Source organism: Protopterus annectens, chromosome 12.part0 (genome assembly GCF_019279795.1).
Source record: "Protopterus annectens isolate FY-2018-M chromosome 12.part0, PAN1.0, whole genome shotgun sequence".
Lineage (NCBI taxonomy): Eukaryota > Metazoa > Chordata > Ceratodontiformes > Protopteridae > Protopterus > Protopterus annectens.
Window position 1 is genome coordinate 132,510,594 of NC_056746.1, and position 25,000 is coordinate 132,535,593.

The following is a 25,000-nucleotide window of genomic DNA, read 5'->3' on the forward strand; positions in this document are numbered from 1 at the left end:
ATTAAAGAAACATCATTGTTAAAAAACAGTACTCACTAGTTAAAAATGAACAACCATGCAAGGATATATATAATATAAACTTATAATAATTTCATCAAAGGTCTGCTATTTAATTCTGGTTTTAATGGTACTACATCAACGACATAGATGAATCTGACTCATTAAGTCACCCAGACACGGGGAAGTTAGTTAGGCTGAATGCTACAGCTGATTGCGACATGAAGAATCTAGTATATTTAGCCCACTGTGTATGCTGTAGTAAGTTCTATGTAGGTAAGATGAATAGGCACCTTCATGAAAGAATAAGAGATCATATATATTGTACCAATAAGAGCTGGAATATAGTGCGCTAGCAAAGCATAGTAAATATGAGGGGGGGGGGCATAGGTTCCTGTTTCGGGTGTTGGAAGTGATTACTGAAGGTATGAGACTAGGTGATCTGATAAACACTACTGAACATAGTGAAACAAGATGGATTTTAAAACTAAGGGCACATAAAAGTTCAGGTTTAAATAATTTAGTATTAGACTACATTATAGAAGACTTGGATTTTGTACCTGGAAGAATTTTGTGGAGCTTATGGTGTTTCTTCTGCCAATTGGGCACTGGAGAGACAGATTTGTGTCATAAAGGCTACCTTGTCTATGAAATAAACTTCTCATCTTCATAAAACAAAGTGCCTCTTTCACTCTCTTTAAAAAGAATTTGGATAAATGGATGGGCAACTAGTAATCACCTATAAACCTATGAATTTGGTAGAGGAATGGATGCAGCTGCATGAATATGTGCATGTGTGTGTGTGTGTGTGTGTGTGTGTGTGTGTGTGTGTGTGTGTGTGTGTGTGTGTGTGTGTGTGTGTGTGTGTGTGTGTGTGTGTGTGTGTGTGTGTGTGTGTGTGTGTGTGTGGGTGTGTGTTTATTTGGGTAGGAGCATGAATGCAGCTACATGGATGTGTGCATGCAAGAGTGTGTGTGTGTGCTGTCATCCAGCATCTCTGTATGTATGTATGTATAGATGCATGATCCGTTCTATAGGCGAATATTTTTTTTAATTGGGAACATCATTTTAAAACTCTATTTTTTTGCACTGAATGACATTTGCACATCTGCCTTTGGTTCTTTTATTCAGCTTAGTGATGGGTAATATTGAACAGAAGAACACTTCTGTATATGTTTACTGCAATTGACTGGATAATTGCATCAATATCCTATTTGAAAACAGATCTGCATATAAAATGCAGTAACAAGGAATGACAAGAGATGTCATAGTAGACAGCAATAGCAAATGAGAGAGACTGGTTTAGCAAAATAATTTCAAAGCTGAGAAACTATATATTAAGCTAAATTTGAGGTTGCAGTTGAGAAGAGCAAACACTCACATGTGCACGTTTTTTTACTGCTGTAAAAAAAAAAAAAAAAAACTTTTTGGATGGGATTTCATTGCATTGAGTTAAGGAAATTTGCCCTTACCCCACTGTTGTGTGATCTTGGAGTTAGAATATATAATTGGCAAGGTATGTGGGTGCAGGGCAATTTGCTTTCTGGAAAAAAAAAAAAAATATATATATATATATATATATATATATATATATATGTGTGTGTGTGTGTGTGTGTGTGTGTGTGTGTGTTTGATCAATGTAGATTCTCTCTAAAGTGTTCACTCTTTAGATGTTTTCTCTTGTGGAAGTTCGATTTTCCTAAGACACTCAAACGTGAATATTTAGAGAAGTATTGCTATTTAAGTGCCACAGTACTGGGATTCATTTAAACAACAATTCACTGATAACAACTAAAACTAATAAGATAAGCTTAAAAATGTTTTCTGAATTATGTAGCTATTATAATTTCTTGTACTTACATGTGGAATTGCTTGTAAAATGAGACTAAAGTAAATGTAATGCTTCTTTTTTTGTCCAGCAGTGATCAAAGATCCAGTTTCTACAACTGAGCCAGACACTGCTTCCACACTTCATAAGCTTTTCATTTAAAACTAATACTTTTCTAATGTTAGTAGAGTGAATATTGCAAATGTTTACATAGAAAGGGGTAATGCAATATGCCATTTGTCTCCACTGGGTAATAGAAAAGCATTAAGATGCTTTAGCAGGTAAAACATGTAGTACCTAGCCTGGCTAGTTACTTATGTGAGAGGTTGTGTGGAAAATATACCTGAGCACTTCTGGTTATCTGAAAACCTGTAAGGCATAATTTGTAACTTAAAACATAATAACTAGATAACCACTTTTCCTAAATGAAACTCCTGCAACCCATATTAGTCTGTGATTGAAAGTACTGAACAAGTAATATAGCATGATACTTGTAGCAATGTACATCACAATTAGGAACCCACTAAAAGGTCAGCACAGACTTTGCTTTTGCTGTTATTAGCTTCCTTAGGAATGAGCATTACATCAGTAGGTAAAAGGTATTGAAACTCTATAAGATAGAAGATAATTGCCTCCTAATTAATTATAGCTAAGCGCACATAGTCACAACATAGGTTCATAGGTTCATAGGTTCATAGGTTTATACTAGGCTATCTGCCCTAAGGCATTTATAAGCCTAAGCCAAATTATATTTGGCTTACGCCACCATATATAAAAAAAAATGCCCATATTAGTTTTAGTTTGCCAGCTCAGCAGAGTGACACAGAGATGATTCCCCCCTGGGTGAACCCTACCATCTCCCATCCACAGGTCTAGATTTCTCGAGTCAGCGAGGTGCCTGTCCCCCTCTTATGGAGGATTTGTTTATTCCACAGCATAGAGTCCTCCTGGTGATAAATCTGTCCCCAGCACATCCTCGTTATTTATATCCTTAAGGTGTATCACATCACAGCTCTGTGACTGCTGGACTCTAACAGGCAGATATAATAATATGTCAAAAAAATAAATCAATTAAATAAAACCTGTCTACCCATGTAAACTAAAGTACCTTAATGGAAGCAATAAAAAAACAAAAAGCACACTTTTCATAGGATCATAGGAGACTACTAGGCTGTTGACCTGGAGGTCATTTTAAGCCTAGCCGTTTCTTCCCAATGTAATACCATAGAAATGATAGTGACTACTCAAGATCGCATTTAGTGATGACTGCCCATGTTCAGGAGGGTTGTGGGTGCTATCCCTAGTAAGAATTTATGGTGCCCCATCCACTCGTTCGGGTTCCTCTTGTGCAGTGTCATAGAGGTGCTCTGTTTCACATGAATTGGTAGCCTGTTGCAAAGACACTGCAGTCGCTGGGAGATAAATCTGTCCCTCCAGCATGTCCTATTTAAGCCACAGACCATATTTAGGTTCCAGGAACAGGTAGCCCTAGTCACATTTGATCTGGGGATATGCAGCAAGTTCATTAGGTTTGGGTCATGGATTGCTCTGTAGGCCAGGCATAAATCTCTCCTAAGAAGTCTATATGATATGGAGTATAGTGACAGGGACTTTAGTCGGTCTTTGTAAGGCACATGCTGGAGCCCCTTGATCTTCTTTGTTAGAAACCTCTGAGGTCTCTATAATTGCTACAGGTGCTTAGTACAGTACATGCCAAATGGGGAGTTATCCACAAAGTATTGCCTCTGCTTTCATGCTGTCTGAATCTGAAAAATTCTAAGGCCACAAAGAAGATCGGAAGCAACTTTCTTCCTGAGAAATACATTTTCGGTTTGTCAGCAACCATCATTATCTTCATCTACATCATCAGTACATCTTCATTATCGTATATACAAACTATTGCAAAACCATTGATACCAGCACTACTCCATTCAAGGTAGCACACACACACACACGCACACACACACACACACACACACACACACACACACACACACACACACACACACACACACACACACACAGTAATAGATACACAGGCGCATGCGGGCACACACACACACACACACACACACACACACACACACACACACACACACACACACACACACACTTTACAGGGGCATCATTAAGGTGATCTATGGACACATATTTTTCCACCTTAAAAGTGATTATTCCATGTAAGCTCATTTCCCTTATTCGTCTGAGTATGCATTGCCTTTTCATTCATTTGTTTATATGTTCATAGGTGATTTCTAGGCTGATGGTACAAAAGCCTAAAGAAGCCTGGCCAATAATACCCAGGATATGACAATATTATATCTTAATTTCCCAGATACGGGATGGGGTAGTAACAGGGTAGTGAGTCTTTGGGTGTTGGAGCCCTGAGTCATTTAACAGACTGCCTCTGTCCATAAGGGACATGGGCAGTACCCCAGGAGGGAATTTACAGTTCCCCATCCATTTATCCAAATTCTTTTTGAAGAAAGTGAGGGACAGGATTTGTTTTATGAAGATTGGAAGTTTATTCCATAGACAAGGCAGCCTTTGGGATATGAATCTGTCTATCCAGCAAGTTCTGTTAGAGTCACAAATAAGGTTCAGGTCCATGTAACATATAAACCTTCTATTATATTTCTTGTGAATATGTGACATTTTCATCAGGGCTGGATCAGAGAATGCATTGTAGGTCAGGTATACGTCCCCACTCAATAAACGATATTTGATGGGGTAAAGGGATAGGGCCATTAGTTGGTCTGAATAAGACATGTGTCTTATGTTTTGTATTTTTTTAGTGAGACACCTCTGGGCCCACTCCAATTGGTTTAAGTGCCTGGTTAGGTACATGTAGAAGGGAGCATTGCACTCGATTATGGGCCTGATAAGGGCCGAGTACAGTGGCACTATGACTTCCTTTGATCTTGATGCCATGTCTTTACTTATAAATCGAGACACACAGAAGGATTTCCCCACTACAGTAGCTACCTGGTGGTCAGAGTTGAGTTTACTATCTATCTGTGTTCCTAGGTCTTTCACCACTGGGTCTACTCTTAGGGGTGTGGTATCAATATTATAATTTGCAGGGATATCTGATTTACTAAAGGGTATGATTATGTACTTTTAATATTTAGTCTCATACAATGTATTTCATTTTTTCAATGTGTAATGTGTTGTTAATCTTCCTTGCAAAGGTTTATTGTGTTTGTCATAACAAAAGTTAAAGTAATGTGCCAGACAGTTTGATAATGTCTTCTTATTAAGAAGACGGCCTTGTTTCCCCTTTCTTGAATGAAAAATAAAATAGTTTATCAGCTGTTATGATTCATTTGGTTCATATAAGATCCAAATTGACAAGGTACATCTACCAAGTTTACAAAATGTTCACCAGCATTTTAGTAGCTTGTGTAAAAAAAATCAAATTCATTGTGAGATGGTGCTAATGTTTTTTAGCACTTGTTAGAAAAGTTAGTCTCAGGGAGACCTTTTTCTTATTGTAGAACCACATTAGGGCATTTACTCAGCTTTGCAATTCTGAAACTTTGCAATTTTCCTGCTAGCTTTGAAAGATACTATAGAAATGTTTTCTAGAAAGATATTTTATCTCTAGCCTCAGGAGGCTCTAAGCAGATAAAGTCAGTTTCTCATTCGTAATATTTAAAATCAGTGGGAGGAGATAGTTTTATTTTATTTAACATTTGTTAACCAGGGTAGACCACTGATAGCAAATGACCAGTTTCAGTCTCCTTCCAGGTGGATGGTGCAACTGGGGTACAAATAAGTTACATCAGTGCATTGAGATACAAAACGTATGTTGCTGATAAGATGCAGTAACAAAACATATGTAAATGTCATTATGTGGTAGAAGTCCACAACATAAGTTTTAATTTAGACTTAACAGAGCATAATATGGAAGATTATAACATAAAGATTAAAACATATAATAGCAAACAGCATATTACTTACAATTCTTAGAGCATTACATTGGTGGGGGGAAGAGCATAACAGGTATCATAAGAAATTATATGTAAGACTGAATAAAGGAAAGGTAAGGGGAGTTAGGAGACTAGCGGGATTCTGATAAGAAATGCAAAGCATTTATTAGTACTGGAGAGGTAGGGGTGGTGATCAGGTGATATCACAGACTGAGTCACTTTGACATGTGGAAAGTACATGGAGGTGGGAATGGAATGTAGGGTAAGAGATGTTGTATTTGATGTAGATGAGGATAGGTTCTCATAGTTTGGGGACCAGTAGGTAGAAACAGTAGTCTGTGCAGTAGAGTTTAGCTGTATGTGGCTGCAATGTAAGTAACATTTACTCTGAATCTTTTAGACTGTAGGAATGCTTGTCTTATTAATTTTGCAGTGAGATGGGGTCTATTTTGTTGTTAAGAAGTTTGAAAAGTTGTGATTCAAGCAGGTCTATTATTTCTCTCAGTAGTATTTGAAGAAGTCAGTGGTTTTAATGACAGTTCCATTGTGGTAATATCACATCCACTTTTTCTGCCATTAATATACTATAATCATCAAGTATCTGGAACTATGCTCCCTCTCCTCAGTTATCTTTTAATGCCCACAATGTTATTCTGACTAAAAGGGCTAGTTCTTTTTGACTGGCAAAAATAGTCCTGCTGATAGCAAGCATACCGGCTTGGTATATCTGTTGACATAACTTTTCTTGGAGTTATTCCCATTTATTCAGATGTGAAAAGTAGGCATAGAATATAAGGCTGTAATCCAACCTATTAATCACTTCCCCAAGCCCACATTTTCTAGGATCACTAAAAGTAAGTCCTATTAAGCACATGGAATGCTTCTTTAATGTTGAATAACAGTATGCTTGCTAACAAAGTTCCCACTTTTTGCCTAATTAAAAAACAAGCTAACAGCCACCAGTTATCAACTGTCTATTTTTAACAAAACAATTTTGCCCTGGGCCAATTAAATCACAGAGTTTCTCATCCATTCAAGATAACACTATTATGGCCATTATAATGATGTTATCATTTAATAAGGAAATTGGTCTGAAGTTCAATGGAGTTTTAACCCTGTCTTCTACCTTAGTCATCTTAACTATCTAAGAATACAATATTGATGGAGGAAGCTGCTAGCTCAGTACAACCATATTGAACATATTTGCTAAGATACCTAAGTGTTTTGCCCATCTAAATTGTAAAATTCTGTTAGGAAACCATCAGGGCCAGAGACTTTACCAGACCCCAGCTTTTGAATTGCAAGTCATATATCTTGTGTGGTTATTAATCTATCTAACATCCTTATCCCCTGGTAACAAGCTCCAGCAAGCTTGCTCCTTTTGTAATCAGATCGTAGGATCTTCTGTATCTTGCCTCTCATAGAAATCTTGATGCACTGATAAAAAAAGGATGTTCTAATTTCTTTTTCCATAACCACAATTTTCCCCATCCCCTCTGCAATACCTCTCAACTATACAGATGTTTGCAGAATGTCTAGATTTTGCCTCATATTTTTGGTCTGTTTTTCATAAATTTGTGGTTTTCTGGCAAATTAGTAGTAAATTATTAAAGACTGAAGTTAGAAAATAATGACAGACATTTGAGTTATATAGTTTATACCCTTCAGAAAATTCATACTAATGCAAAACCTGTTACTCTATCATCTTTATAAGTTTGTAAGAGCAATATTTAAAAGTTGTCCTTATTTTTGGTCCTTTGTCCCACTTTTCTTTATGGCTTTGTCCAGATTTCTTGCTCTAAGAGGTTGAGAGGTATGATCAATAGTGTACTTTCCTTCTTTCCTTAGAAAGCCAGGTCAATTACTTTGGATTTGCTTCCACCTTAATCCATCAGAATTCTCACTTCCTAATGCTTCAGCTTGAGAAATGGAGAATCTTTTTAAATGAAATTTTATTTTACTTATCTCTATAGATAATGCTCCCCCATTTGTATTGGTGATCTCATAGATTCCCTCTGTAAATCACTAAGCTTGTTTTCATATTGTAAAACCTGATTTGTAGCCTGTCCCCTCTGTATCACTTCTTCTGCCACAATTCTAGCACATATAGCATCAGCTTTCATCCCATCCCACCAAATAAGGCCCATTATATCCCTCTTTAAAATATTTTTAGAAATAGTCACTTCAGTCAAAGTAACTAGTCTTTTCTTCCTAGCTAGCTTTCTCTATTTATAGTGACCCCATTTCCACCCACTCCACTTGCCTGGGCTACTGTTAAATAGTACATTTAAAACTAAAGGTGCATAATCAGATATATATCTGTCCTGAATTGCTAACTCTGCAACCTATTCCATCTTATTAGCCTCCATTAAAAAGTAACCCAGTCTGCTCCACTATTTACTTTCCTTCCAAATAAAGGAATATTCGATTTCTACTCGGTGAGCTTACCTCCATTCATTAACTAAGTTAAGCTCATCCATTGTCTCCTTTAACCACAATGATGCATTAACATAGGTATATTTGCTTCACTCAATAGGTATATTAAGATCTCCCTCTAATATCTATAACTATTTTTCCATGACATTCTCTTTACTTACTTGAACCCTCACCCAAAAAAATAAGGGTCCATATCACTTTATTGAATAGTGTATTCAGAGAATGACTATTCATTGAACCCACTTAAGGGAAAACTGATTTTAGCGAAGATCATTTCAGCTATTTTTTTCACAGGAAAAGGAAATAGTTGGCCATCATTGAGACTTTACAAAGAGCAAAGATACACAATAAGAGGTGAAAGGTGCAGTACAACAAGACTGTGTAATCTTGAAGTAAAAAACAAGTACTGAACCAACACAGCTGGGCAAAAGCCTCTATTTAATGAACAAAATAATAAGTAATAAAAAGTGAGTGCCTTCCCGATAACACTATCGCTTCTTCAGACTAATAAACAATAGAAAGACATGAGTTTAAAAAGAAAGCAAAACCAATCAGCTATCATATGCAATACTGATAAAATAAATTAAAAGGTACACACACACAAGCAATGCAACAATTGTTATAAATACAAAAGAAACAATACAAATAAAATCTAATTTTAAAAACAACATTAATGTTTAAGCAGGCATGCTTTCAAGAAAGGTTTAAGACTAGAAACATCATCTAAACCAGGCAGTTTCTATGCATTCAAGAGCAAGATCCATTTATGTTCAGCCCTTTCTGTTTTATCAGATGTATCACCCCCTCTAATACTAACATCCAATACCTGGAGTACAAAGAACTTAAAAGTGTGTTCTGAGCCATGCAAACATACCTTTCAACCTGGAAACATCATAAATCTGGACAAGGCCCATGAAAAATAGGTACAAATCTGTATGCTGATTAACATAAAATTTGCATACATAATTAAGTAACCCCACCCACTGATGGAATTGTGGGACACCAACTTTCAAACGTCAACTGAAAAATAGACTACCAAAATATGGCATCAGAGTCTCCCTGCAGCCATTCCAATGTCCAATCACCTGGCTATTTTCACCCCATTTACCATAAACACTAATGGTTGGGCGTCTGGCTGGCAACTCGGCACCATAAAAAAATCTGCTGCCAATCATTAGCAGACTGGAGTTCCGCTGTGGTGACCCCTAACCGGGAAAAGCTGAAAAGACAAACAACTAATGTGTGCATACTGCTTTACTTCTATGATTAGTACTTTGATTTTGTTTTTACATTTTATAACACAATGGACAAACACTTATGATATCTGCTAAACAAAGCAACACTGTCTTACAATGAAAATAGACTTGGCATTAAAACTTCTCTGCCCTTGAAACTCACATTCATTGAAACAGCATTGAAACCCACACACCAGATCCAAAGAAAATGCATCTGACCAGTAGTGAATAAAGATGACCTTTGGGCTGTTTTCAAATCATTGGCCCCTTGCACACAAAACAAGCAACATATATGTGTTCTTTGATACACCTTCCTGACTTTATTAAATTATATTCCTTGTATAACAGCACACTTGTTAGACAGAGCACATTTTACATTTATTGTTTGAACATTTTTCCAGTAGGCTGTAGGTAATGAAACAAAATGCATGAACCAATAATGACAAAACTGCCCAATTCAGAACATTTCCATCATAAAAGTTTACTTCCACACCCACACTATAAATAAAATGACAGTAGTGTAAAACGAGCATGCTTTGAAAAGTGAACAAAATACTTTAAAAGTGAATTTCAGCCCTCATACCCTCTATTATTCTTGCATTATCAATAAACTACCCAGTTATTTTAATCTTATGAATGCTAGTGTATTCACTATATATTACAGAAGACAATAAAACATAGTTCCCTCTGTACAGTTAATGGCAATAGTCATAAAACTATTATTATTATTGTTGCTATTATTAATTCTGTATCCCTTTTTGTTCCAGATCCATACATTGACCAAAAAATCAAAAGGGAGAGTGGTTACAAAACAAAGAATAATCATATCTTATGAAAACTATGAAGAGGTAATATAGTTTCCCTCTAAATGGTCTCCAGTGTTAACTAGCTATCTCACTTTTACATTATATCCAGATATGTGAAAGTAAATGTAATGATATTATCAGTACACCGGCAAAATCAAATGAGGCTTCAGACACTTACATTTTTTACTCACTAACACTTAACTGATATCTGTAACTCAGTACCATACTAAAATGTATATCTCTAAATGCTGCTCCCACACTTGAGAACTCTATATCATTTATCAGCTTTTGTTCCACAATTATCAATAAGTTACTGTCAAATGAATAATCCTAGCTGTAAATAAAATATAAACAGATATCTATTACAAACAGATATTTGATTAGTTTGTATCATGTTGACCTTTATAAGCTGTTGTATTTTTGAGTTACTCAGAAACATGTATTTAGATGAATGCAGAGATCATGCCTGGTTATATCAGAGGGGGAAGTGCTGGTCTGCTTATTGTAAGCATATTGATCATATGTTGTTATATCCTATCAACATATATGTATTCGTTAGTGTACCTTTGACTTAAAGTTCATATTCTTTTCTGATGGATGATGAAAATGGGTCTTTTGAAACAAAACAACCCACTCAAGGGGTAAACAAATGAATATGATGAAAATGGGTCTTTTTGAAACAACCCACTCAATGGGTAAACAAACCGATGCATACATATAAGCAAACACAAAGATAAATGAAATTGTAACCTACAGGAGTATATTACAGAGGAACTAGAAATACAGATCTACATGATTAAAAGCAAATGGAAACAAGTAAGAAATCATGTACGTATTGCACTAGAGCTGATTTATCAAGTTTGCACAAACATTAGGCAATAGAGTTATGATACCTGGAAAATCCATATAAAGTAAACATTAACAAAAGCTACAAATTACATTATATTTATTTGTCAGTGAAATTCTACACATTTTATAGAAACAATTTGTATTGTACTGTACTGTTTACATAGTTTCTAATACCATGAGTACCTAGAATTCATGTTACCAGGTATAGATATTTGGAGCTTCAGTATAACAAATACCTGACACAGAGATTACAAAACATAGATGCATTGTTTTAGAGTTAACAGAAATAATTCTAACCAATGTTAAAGGAATCATTTTGTGAAGGATCTCACCTGGGAGATAGCATTACTTTCTGCATTAAATTTGTCTTCAGGACAGGGTTCTGACATGTCAGAATACAACTGGTTTCCTTACCTTGCACAGCCAAGCCAGAGATAATCATTATCTCTTTCTGCACTTGCCAAGCAGCCATAAAATCCTCCATAAAAAGCCAGCCATAAAATCCTTTCAATTTCAAGAAGAACAGCCTTCATTCTCCTGAAGTGCTGTTCCCACTTGCAAAGCCGTTTCATAAAGAAGAGCCCAAATAAACAGCCTTGCTTCTCCCGAAGTGCTGTGTTTCTGCTCGTACAGCCGTTTCATAAAGAAGAGCCCAAATAAACAGCCTTTCTTCTCCTGAAATTCTGTTCCCGCTCGCAAAGCTGGGAATAAAGTATTTGAATAGGCAGGCGAGCCTCAGCCGGAAATGCGAGCTCTCTGAGCTCAATTCCGACAGGCTGGTAGCCTGACGGCGCTGATGTCATCGCGCACGTGATGACGTCAGTTCCGACAGTGTGAAAGTTTAAAAAAGGTAAAATAAATTGGAAATGAAGGGGTGCCACTCGCGAATCGTGGCACCCCTTCATTTGGACCCCAAAACTCAGTAAAAACCGAGAAATTCGGAAAGGTTGGGAGGTCTGCATGCAAACCAATGTGTTGTGCTAAGGCATTTGTGTCTTTCTGGTTCCTAATGTCCTTATAGTGTTCGAGAATCCTGTCCTTCAGTGGTTGGTTAGTTTTGCCTATTTAGAAGGCATGACAGACCTGGCAATTTGCAAAATAAACAATATTTGGAGTTCTGCAATCAGCATAAAAATCATGTTCGATTTTAAAGTTAACGTGCGGATGTATGTAGGTTGAGCCCGTAAGTATATACTTACAGGCTGAACATGATCTACAGGAAAAACTCCCATGTCTGGTAGACTGAGGTCCTTTGATACAGAATTGTGATTTATAGCACAAATGTTTCTTCAAGGACTTATTGTTTCTAAATGCAAAATGTGGTGTGTTGTCTATAGGCCCTTTCAATTCACGTATTGTGTGTAGGATATTCCAATTCTGTTTAATGACCTCGCAATATTTATTAATGTCACTAGAGTAAGGTAGAGAGACTGTAAAATTATCTCTCACAGCTACAGTTGCTTGTGGAGCATCAGGTGGAGTGTGGTTGCCAAAATAGGCTCTACATTTCCCATCCCTTTTTTCCCATGCAGCATTAATTTGAGAATCAATCTCTGCCTCTTTGTAGCCTCTATCTAAAAAGTCACACTTGAGAGAGTCAAGTGCTAAACCCAACTGAATGTTATCATTGTGCAATCTCATTACTCTATAAATCTGCCCTTTTAAAACATTCTGTGTGACATGCTTGGGATGCATGCTATTTTTATTCAGGAAGTTGTTCTTCCTAGTGGGTTTTTTTGCAGACACTAGTATGCATACTATTAAGGTCTCCTTTGTTGATCTTAACATCTAAGAACTCCACTTCTACAGCAGAATATTTACAGGTAAATCTTAAGAACCCAGTAGTGCCGTGCAAGTAGTTGATAAATTCATTCAACAGTTCTGACGAGCCAAGCCAAAGCAAAAGCATATGATCCACAAAATGTATGTACCAGGCTATGTTCTCTTCATAAGCATTGTTATGTAACAGACAGGATTTCTTCCATTGCACTAATCATTGGGGCTTTACCCCTTTCTCACTGTAGTGTGATCTCGGCTGTTGGTATATTTAGTTAGGAGTGTATGTGGGATGCAGTCCCTACATTGGGGGTATGTGAAGCCCCCCACATTCCTTAGTTTTAAAATGTGTAGTGCTTTTTATGGTTGGTAGCTGGCCAACTATTTTTTTCCTTGTGACAAAAATCACTGAAACAATCATTCGCGAAAATGAGTTTTCGCTTAAGTGGGTTTGATGAATAGTCATTCACTGATAGACTATTTGACAAACTGATATAGACCCAAAAAATAATCCTACATTATCAGTATGGGGAGCATGCACATTAGATATTGCTAACTTCATTTCCCTGATCATTCCCAGCCTTATTATCCAGCTGTCTAATTTACTATGAATTATCCTATATGTAGTTATTCTCATCCACCTATGAAACAATAAAGCCACTCCTCTTGTCCCATCACCTCTCACATGATCTGTGTAACATGTAATGAATATCCTGTCTGCAAATTTCCTGGTGTTTCTCTCCTTCAGCTTAATTTCTTATAATAATACTACTTGGCTATTTGCTCTTTTTAATCTTTGCATTACTGTTTTTCTTTTAATTGGATTAGAAGGTCCTCAAATGTCCCATGTAGTTATCTGTAATCACTCTTTTAGATTCCTCTGTCTGGTTTGTGTTGAATTTACCTCATTTTTTTCCTTAACACTCTCCCATCCACCAGTAGGTGATGCAACCCCCATCTCTCTTGTGAAATCTAATCTCAAACCGTAATGCTGGGGGTCAATGACTCTGTAGGCATCTACCAGCCTATGCTTCAGATTCACTGAGTCTTGTGGTTTAAATAAGACTAATGGAAGAATATTTACAAGCTGGCAACTTCCTAATCCCATCATTGAATCAGTAACTTGGATTAGAGATTAAGACTCAAGTTAATTGTAGCATTGAACTACTCTAAACAGAACAGTGTTCCATTCTAAACATACCCATCGCTGTACTTAAAAAGACCTCACAGTCATGTGCATCAAATGCCCAAATAGCTAACAAGATGAAACAGTTAACATACGAAGAAAAGTTACACAGTTAAACAGTTGCTTTAATGAATGTCAAGTCCATTAATACCTTTAGACAGACCATGTATAAATGAGTTGCAAGATCTTTGGTAATGTAAAATATTTCTCCATATGTCTGTATATCGTCATGGACATCTTCTTTCCATAAATCATTATGATATATTTTATTGTATTTTTCATTGTATTGTAATTATGTTAATTGTTTAATATATGAATCCTGTTTTGATAGTTTTTCATTTATTTTCTGTGAAGGCATTCACTGAGGTGCTAAGAGTATGTGAGGTTTTAATAAAGTACTTGAACTATTGTTGTTTACCATCATGGCACCTGCATAGTGATATTAATATTCGAATAACCATGTAACTCCTAGTTTTTTAACACTCGTAACAGCATAAACTCCTCATACTAATTATCTGTCTTGGTGCACACTATCCGAAAAAAAAGGAAATCCATAGAATAAGAACATTTTGATAGTGGAATGCAAAGACACACACATTGAAATTGCATATGTATTCATTTAACCAAACAGCTAACTGGCACTATCTTATTTTACTATATTTTCCTTTTTTGTTCTTCCTAAGGAGTTACAGTCTCAGCCAGAGATACATTTTGTCCAACTGCTTCCTTCACCCCAGTCTTTACCATCAACGTTCATCTTGGGAGTCTGAATTCATTTCTCAGTCTGCTCTCCCTCTGATGTTATTTTTTAGTTTAATATTCCTCTCTTTGGGGATGACGCCCCAATTGATAGATCTAACTAGCTGTTGAATAGGAGCCATGCTCCAGTCTAAAGATTCTAGGCCCTGATCAAGGTGTAAAGCTGCTTTGGATCTACCGTTGCTACAATTATTTTCCAATTCACTTACATTTGTTTCTCAGATACTGCCCTGCCTTGTCTAACTCAGTTAAAGCACAAGTTTCTGATCTATATTTCTTGGCAGGGCCCAAGAGACCATGAGGATCTCAGTAATCTCTCTCCGAATCTGTTACCTTCTGATGCCTCCCATTCCATTTCCTTGACCAAAAAATGTTCCTGAGGCTCACCCCAAAGCACCATCCTCCTGTCAAGATCACTGTCTTCTTAAAAAGTTCCAAGCTTCAGTTCTGTCAGTAAATTTACACACTTCCCCAGCCAATGCGACTGACAATCTTGCTGAAAACAGTATGGCAGCTAAGTACCCATTTGGCTGAAACTTTTTTTTTACTGGTTCCCAGTCCTTCCATCTTTTATACAATGCCTGGGAAAAGTCTCCCATAAATTTTAACTGGCTATTCCACTAGAACAGTCCCAGTGTATCCAATCCTTTGTTATTTATTATTCTAGGGCTGTGAGTATATGCCTTGGGGAGTTGCACTGACAATATGTTTGCCAGCTCTATCAGTCCTGCTGAGCAACAGTAATATCTTAGCAGGAAAGTTAATTTTTGGTCTACTTAACTTTCTTATCCAGTCTGCTAAGTCTTGATCTGGCACTGATTCAGGGGTTCTAATGATTTTTAAGTTTTGACACTGTGACCAAGTTCATAAATCATCGACTTTGTCTTGTAGTTTCACACACTGGCCTCTAACATGTAAGCCCCTCCAGTTAAAACTTTTATTTTTGTCTTGTTGACCTGCTATGCTCTTTTTTTGGTTGGGTTATGCATTGTTTCATGTGGGTGACTGCTTCTTGCCTATGCGACACCATCTGATGCAAGGCCATGGTATCTGCAGTCAGAGTCATTACTTGTTCAAACAGAATAACACGTTTTTATTCCTGATTACCTTCTGTAAAATGGGCAAGCAATGGGAAATCCTTGTTAAAACTATGCTCCTTCTTTTTAGAAACTAAATGGGGCTGTACACATATACTAAAACAGATACAATTTAGCCATCTTTCCCAGGAAACCATAAGATTATACATCCATTTTTAGCATAGGCTAGACACACCCCAAGGTTTTTTTTTTAAATATTAAGCCTTACATGTTCCCTGTGCATGCTTGCTGGTTTGCAAATGATTGATATGCAATGGGCCTTTGTGATGAATATCCATGCATTCACGTGAGATGCTCTAAAATGTTCTGCCTCCTCTTTTTGTTCACAAACACCTCTGTATGATCCACTGTCTGCAATAAGTTTGCTCCTTGATCTGCTTCCTCAATCTTTATCCCATGAAGAGTGGAACAACGTAAGCCCCCTCACTCCTTTCTTCCACCACTCCATCTCTAACAGGTTTGAAAGACCAACTTGAATGTGAGTTACTTGTCTCGTAGACTTTCTAGAAGGTTCAGTTAGGGTATACAGCACATGTCGGACCTTGCATGGTGGACGAGAAGACTAGTTAGATTTACAAGTACCTCTGTGTCATTTCTAGTCTACATTGTGCATTTAGGAGCAGACATTTTTCACTTAAATGGCTATATGTACTTAATCCATAAATTACTACACAATGCCATTTGACCTTGTCTTTTAGAGAGATTATTGAAAATAAAGCTCTACCTTTCCCTAAGCATGTCTTGGTGGTCAAGGAATCTGAGTACAATGAGACCTTGTGATGCATTTCCATGTATCCATGTGACATGACCAGATGCGTGCAGAAAATAGTTTGCAATTGACACACCTGCTAAATATTTTTATTAACAAGTAGAAGCTTAGGAAACAGAACAGTACTGTAAACCACTCCAGGGTGCATTTAAAAGAATCTAACTGTATCAAAAATAAGATACTAGACTACATTATGCTGAAACATACACAAAGGTGAAATGCGGAGAACATATACCCTTGGTAATAAGTAACACAGGGAATTATATAACATGAATATATTCCTGCAGTATAATTAGGTTCAAAATGACATGGTGAAATAAGGCAAATTGTCAACTGTTTCTATTGCATATTTTTAATCTTTCCTTTTTAATAGACCCATAAGAGTACAAATCATCATTACCGATAATGATTACCCCATTTATGTTGTTATTTTCCAAAGATGTGGAGAAGGTCATATATTCCTAACAGTTTTGCAGATTGTCTGTATTGTACCCTTGTACTTAATGAATATTGACTGGACAACTCATGTTCAGAATGCTGATAGTTGTTATTGATACAAAATTATTGAACAGCATTTGCAAGCATGCAGTCACTGGTCAATAAAATAAGAGATTTGATTAGGTATCTCTTCCATATTGGTGGAATAAGACCTTGGTTAAGCAATACAAAAAAAATGGAGAGGTTACAAAATGTTTAAGAGGCATCCATCTAATATTAATAAGAAAAAAAATTATAAAAATGCCAAGATTCTTAAAAAATAAAATAAGAGACGTAAAGCTCAATTATGAAAATAAGCTGGCTTGTGAATGCAAGAATTAAAAGTAATTGTATAAATACAAAAACAATTCCAGTAAGACCGACAGTAATATCTACACTAATAATGAAAATCGAAACAGTCAGAGACCTAAGGAGGATAGCAAATTACTTCAGTTCTTTCTAATCTAGTAAAAAAATGCCAGTGTATGACTGAAGAAAGAACTGCAAACACCTTATGTTACGTTTCGTCCACTTTAATAATCATGAACTTCATCAGAAATTTCTGATGAAGTTCATGATTATTAAAGTGGACGAAACGCGTAACATAAGGTGTTTGCAGTTCTTTCTTCAGTCATACACTGGCATTTTTTTTATTTGGTTTTCCGTGTGTGTCTAGTGATGCTTTCTATACTAGTATTGGAAACATAACACTGACTGATTGGCAATGTTATTCAGTGACAGGTTCTTTTCTGGATATATCTGACTCTATAATAACAGATGCTTTATATAACATCTATGGGTCCAGATTTGATACCTGCTTACTTATTACTTACTATACAGTTTACTATATTACCAAGAAAAACGTTGCTATTTAATAAGCTATTGGAGCATAGGAGGGTTCCTGAATAGTGGACATTTTCATGTGCATCACATATTTACAAGAAGTAGATAGAAACTATTTACAGAACTATAGACCAATTGGTCTAACCTCCCTATTAAGAAAGTGCTTTAAAAGATGTTTATCGCATCTGATAACGAATTCTGTAAATAATATAAAGATATTAAAGCTTGACCAGCTCTGCTTTTCTAAGGAATGAGTAATTTAGTATGTTTCTATGATTATATAACAGAAGTTTTGGACTTTGGTTTGTCCCCAGATGCAATTTTCTTAGACCATTCAAAGGCCTTTAACTGTTTAGCACATGCATCTGTTATGAAGTGTTTATGTGACCATGAAATAAATAGTTGTATCACAAGGTGGATCAAAACTGATTAAAGGGTAGAAAACCAAGTGTTAAGATTTAGAGTGTCCATTCAAACTATTTAGTTGTAAGTTCTGGTGTCCCTCAGGGATCTGTGTTGGGCCCAGTCTTATTTAATTTGCTGTCATCTACTTTTGCTAACAATAAAAAATATTGTATAGCAAAATATTCTGAGGATCGCAAGCTTGGTTTTACACTACCAAATTCTGTAGATATGGGCAAATTAAATGAATATCTAAATTTAGTCAGTTTATGGATTAGGGACATTAGTTTGTCATATAGTATAGAAAAGTGTAAAATCATGTACTTTTCTAACAGAATTATTAAATAACTCATTTATTTGATAGGTTTTGAATTAAAGGAAGTTAAGGGATAAAAAGACTTGGGAATATTGATCACATCTAACTTGTCTGTTAAACTTCACTCTGACTCAGTAACAGTCAAAGCAACTAAACATACAGGTTTTCTGCTAAGAAATTTGTCAACTAGGGATGAAAGTGTATTAATATTTAAAACTTTTATTAGACCGCTTTTAGAGTATAATAATTAATTTGTGTTTATACTATAGGACAGTTAAGAAGGTTAGAGGGAGTACAGAAAAAATTTACTAAAAAAATTGTGACACTTAGGTCCATGGAATATGGGTTACAATGTGAAACGCTGAAACTCTGTAGTTTTTGTTATAAATATATTTGGGCTAAATTAAGTTTGGCCTATAAGATTTTTTAGGATCTTGTCCTACAAGTCAGGTTTAATGTGGAAAATGATACTTGCACTAAAATGTACAAACATAAAAATATGCAGTTTATAATGAAAATGGGTCACTCTGATGAGGGTTTATAACATCACTGCAAGGATAAACAAGCTATGGAATGACATTCCATATAATGACAAACAATCAAATCTTGGAAGTTTTTAAGAAAAATCTGGATACTGGGGTAGGCAGAAATCCCTATTTACCATACTTAGAGGAATCAACATTTCTTGACTGCCGATTGGCCTAAAATGCTGCTTTTTGAATTTATGAACTTATGGTAAGTCATCATATATACTTATCAAATTTATAAAAGACAGACAGACAATTCCTTCATAACTTTTTTTCTCAGAAATTGTGATTTCCCACATTGGAGAAAACTCTTTGTACACTCCTTGGAACAATGAGAAATAGACTTACCAGCTACTTTATTTTCAAAACATATTACATTCAACATACCCAAACTGTACCTTTCCAAGTTTAGTGAAAACAGAGAAAAGCTTCTTCCAGCTGTACTGAAATTTAATTTAAATATTTTTGTTACAGTCTAAGTACGTGTTTGCTGTTTATTTAAAGAAGGTGCTATGATTAGGAAGTCATTGAATGTACATGAAAGTATGAGAGAGCTCTATCACAAGTTAAAATGTACGCAGGCACATTAGTGGTTGTTGCAAGAGTGTAAATAATAGATGAAGAAGATATTTTATGAGTACAAGTTACTGAAAATTCACTTCAGGATGGAGCATAAGTGCAAACCATAATGCATCCAATCATTTTCACTCAGATGCATGCTCCAGGGTGTATACAGATGGGATTGTGACTACAACGCCTGTGATTTGAACTTGATTACCAACTCCTGGTGCTGAGAAGTTGGCTTCTAGTACAAGAGTGAGCAAGTGATGTCAGCTGCCCAATATCAATAGAGTTATGTAGGTCAGGCCACTGTGTGACTGCCACCATGTGGAAAATAGACAGTATTGCAACAATAAGGATGGCTACATTCTGCTGAAACACACGCAATGATTTTATTTTATTTATTATTTATTTACATTGATTTACCGAAGTAGTGGACTGATCTCAATGGACAATCTGTAGGCATAGCCTATCTGAATACGCTCACATAACAAATGAACAAAACATATTTACAGATACAAGGATATGCTAAAAACATACACATGTTTACAGATGCAAAAATATGCTGCATTTAGTTCAAGAAGCAGTTTACAATGTAAAACATGGATGGAAAAATGAAATTATGCTTAGCAGAGCATTTTAGATAAGATGTAGGTATAATGGCTGAGATGTCTTATGCTACAGGGACTGCAGCATATTATTATATAGAAGGGCAGGAAGACATTAGAAGAGGGAAGTGAGAATAGTTGCAAGAAAGGAAGCAATGGGAAGAAGACAGATAATTAGTGAGAGAGACATGCAGAGGGAAAATGAATAAAAAGGAAAGAAGTGTGAGAGATGCAAAGAGAAGAGGGAGGGAGGCTGAATGTGAGGCAGTAAGTGAGGAGAGAGAGATGGGATGGACGAGAGGCATTAAGTCAGGGATGACAAGATGAGATAAGGAAGGATGAAGTGTAGGTACAGGAGTGTAAGAGAGCTGTAGAGGTCATGTAATATGAGCTGTGTGAGTGCAGCTGCACTTTATTTGGATGGGCAGGTGTTCCTTCAGCTGTTTTCTGAAGTTTGAGTACTTTTGGAAACATCTGATTATTAGAGGAATGGAGTGCCATTGTTTTGCTGCTGGGGTGGAGAATGCATGGTCAGTGCAATGATGTTTTATTTTTTAGAGTTAGTGAGGTGGGTTGAGACTGAGAGATACCCCTGAGATTTTATTTGGGGGTTTTGGTGAAACGTTTATGAGTGAGAGGGGATGATGTCTCAAGAGAAAGGACTATGTGAATTAGTGATCCTAGTAGGAGACTGGCTGTCAACGTTACTGTGAGCCATTTAGCGCGGGTGAAAGGCAGTGGTTTTTATTATAGCAGGACTTAGTGAAGAACATACAAATTTTATAGGTGGTGCAATTTTGTTTGGCTGCCGCTATTAAGGGTAGTTCATGTTCGAGATATGATGAAGCAAAACTTCACTGCCAAACAGTACACTGTATTGTACTTGGGTTTGGGGTACATAGAGACAAACATAGAGGACTGGTCAAGTATACAAAATCTCCTAACACCTACCAAATGATGGCCATAATCACTGTGCATCAGCTCCCATGGTGCCCTCCAAAAATGGGTAAGAGGTGACTACATAAATGGGCTTATAGAGACAGAGCTGGATGGTCAAGATGAAATAAGGGACAAAAATCAATTAAAAAAATCTTTATGATACATGGCATTTAAAGTTCATGTAGCAGCTGTGATTCTACGGCTAGGCAACTTACTGCAGCAAGAACAGACCTTTTCATTTTCACATTTATTTTAAAAACAAATAATATTTAATAATTATAGCTAGCTGACTATGAATAAATCAGCTTTAGTAAATTGGCCACATATATATATATATATATATATATATATATATATATATATATATATATATATACATGGGTCTACTTTGTTTTATTGAATCTCATTTCACTGAATTTCATTTTACCCCGTCCACATTGCTGAAAACACAAATTACTGAAAACTCATTTCACTGAATCTCATTTCACTGAACTGCAGTTAGTATATATGGCACTGTGTAGAGTACAGTAAGGCAACTGGAAGGTATATGTCCTTTTCTCCACTGTAGTGTGATCCTGGAGTTAGTATATATAGCTAGGGTGATGTGGGGGGGTCACAGCCCCCCACATTGGGAGGTGTGGGGGCATAGCCCTCCACCTTGTTTGTTTTAAATTGTATTTTACCAAAAACTTCAAAACAATACATTTTAAACAATAGATATGCATAGTTACAACACCAATGACTAGCTCTCTCCAGAAGACAATATGTACTCAAAGTAAACAGGGGGCTATGCCCCCTACATCCCCTAACTATATATACCTACTCCAGGATCGCACTACAATGGGGAAAAATGCATATACCTTTTACTTGCCTTACAGTACTCTAGACAGTGCCATTTATACTAAATGCAGTTCAGTGAAATGAGATTCAGTGAAATGAGTTTTCAGTGATTTGAATTTTCAGTGAAGTGGTTGGGGTGAAAGGAAGTTCAGTGAAATGAGATTCAATGAAACAAAGTAGACCTATATATATATATATATATATATATATATATATATATATATATATATATATATATATATACACACACACACACACACACACACACACACACACACACACACACACACACACACACACACACACATAGGTTTACTATCATAAAGTCGAAGTTCATAATGTAAAGCTATTGTTTTGTTTAATGATATGATCGAAATTCACTTAATGGAAGTGTTTATAAGGTCAAAAATCTACAGATGTCGAAAATTCAACATTAGTCGTGTGAATGTCAAATTTCCAATTACCATTGTTTTTTTTTTATCATTTTCAACACCTCGAGTGCACAATACCGAAGTCTGTGCATGTTTCAACAATACCAAAGTCTGTGCATGTTTCAACAACATACTTTCCTTCCTGCTCCTGCTCTACTAGCATCATCATACAAGTTAGAATGGTCCAGTGAAGAAACTGTGACTGTGAAATACCTCTCCCGTGCTGTGTATTCATTCATTAGCAATAGTAGTAGTGCAGTCATTGTCATGTAAGTTTCCTGTACAATTCACACAAACGTCATGCAAGTCGGTAATTAAAGAAACATTGCTGTAGTGCAGGTTAGAATGAGTAATGCAAGGCGACAAGTTTTGCTAGACCATGTGATGTTATCTTGTCCCTACGTTCCAACAGTTGCATGAACTGGGTTTCCTTGTCATGCAGGCATCTGCGTTTAGGTGATGAATGGGCACATGACAGCAGGTAACTTTTAAGGTCTTCTAGATGGTTTTCTTCCAACCTGATGGTGTGCAGCACATCCATGATGTATAGTTGTTTCTTCCCTAGAAGGCTACACAGGCATCTATGCCAACCTTCCACTGTGTTTTGGCTGCATGGATATCCCTGTAGACATGTGTCCTAATGGTTCCAGAACTGAACATCGAACAAAGGGGGTAACCTTTCACAGGTAGCACTCTTTATGCCATATCGCCTTGGACGTCCCACAATGTAGTTATTAGGGAAAAAGTCACACAGAGATTTCCCAGCCTCAGGCATATCAGTTGCAATCTCATCCAGTGTGGACAATACAGCATCTGGTGATACAAATGCCAGCGCTGGTATCTGTTTACACAGTAATGCAAACTGTGTGTCATTACCAAACAGGGAAGCAAGCCTCAACTTTTGTGTTTGCCACCATAGAAGTTGGCAGAGATGGAACCAGCAGCCCTTAGGTGTGCTGTCTGGCAGATTCCTAGCTATACAGTTAACCGCCCCCTTTTCAAAGTCACTGAGAACCATATTTGGCTTCAGTAGCTGATGGTAATCAACACGCAGTTGGAGAACAGACTTCCAGAAGTGATCGTAGCACTCTTCAGTCTTAGACAGCAATATGCCATACACAACAGGCATAACCTTGCCCTCAGCGGTTCCTGACATACCGCAATGAATAGTGTACACATATCTGCACTCTCTAGTACTAATGGAAAATGTTCCATCGACCAGTATAAATTCTGACTCACAGAGCAATCTTAAGTTACCTTCAGTTGTCAGTATCACTATGTGCACTGATGTACTGCCTATATGTGAATGATGCACAATAAATGTGCCATTTTTAATAGGCAACATATCTGCTGTCAGTTGAGTGAGGGACTCCAGCCTGCTCATAATGGACATCCTGTTCTTATGGCGCATCCTACGCACTGTCTGCTTCAGGGCATCTGTATTTGGCAGAGTATTCACCACATCAGTAGATGTGCCTGCAAGAACTTCGCTTACTATTCTACACGGGTCTTCCTAGTCTGCTCTGCTCTTCTCTTGATTGCCTGCCACGCCTTCCTCTGTTCCTGTTGCACTATGTCAGGCCCATGAAAACGTGAAGTACTTTTCAATAACTTCTCACCCTTCAGACATTCCTCTGAAATACAACATCCCTTACACCTGTCACTATTTTTCCTGGTACAGTACCAGTACCTCCTCTTATCTCTACATTTCTCCAGGTAGTACTGGTAACCATCCACACTAAGCATCTTCCTACCCTTCTGGGTTACCAGTGTCTGATAGACTTACCAACTGTACCAGGAGACTCTGTAAGTGCTGTTCGCTCTGACATCCTGTCAGCTCACAACCTGAAATACAATGGACTTATCAACGATTTGCTTATAACACAGCTCTCAGGTGATACAGAAGGAGAAGGTATCCTGCAGAATGTTACTGGTTCCCATATTCCTAATAAATGTACATGTAGGAGGTTTAACTATGCAATACACACATAACTACAACTAGGGTCATCACATGTCTCAGTTTGAGAGTAACAGTCCCTCTTTGGACAGTACTGTAATGCAAATAAAGTGTGATACAGGCATATTTACTGCATTGAACAGCACAACTATCCACTATATACTCTGTAATACTTGCATAGAACAGCTGTTGTGTATATGAAATGCATACATGTAATAAGACACAGGTTAAGCAAGCAAAATGTGACTAGATTAAGCATTCATTTAGCTGTACAAATGGAGGTATGTCAATTGCAATGGACATAGTTTCGGCATGGCATTCGTACATTTACAGTCGTAACACACTAGACACGAGTTGGACAGTGGCTAAGGTGGAAATCCTATCCTACAACATGACTATACAGTATAACAGCCATCACATAGCATGCAC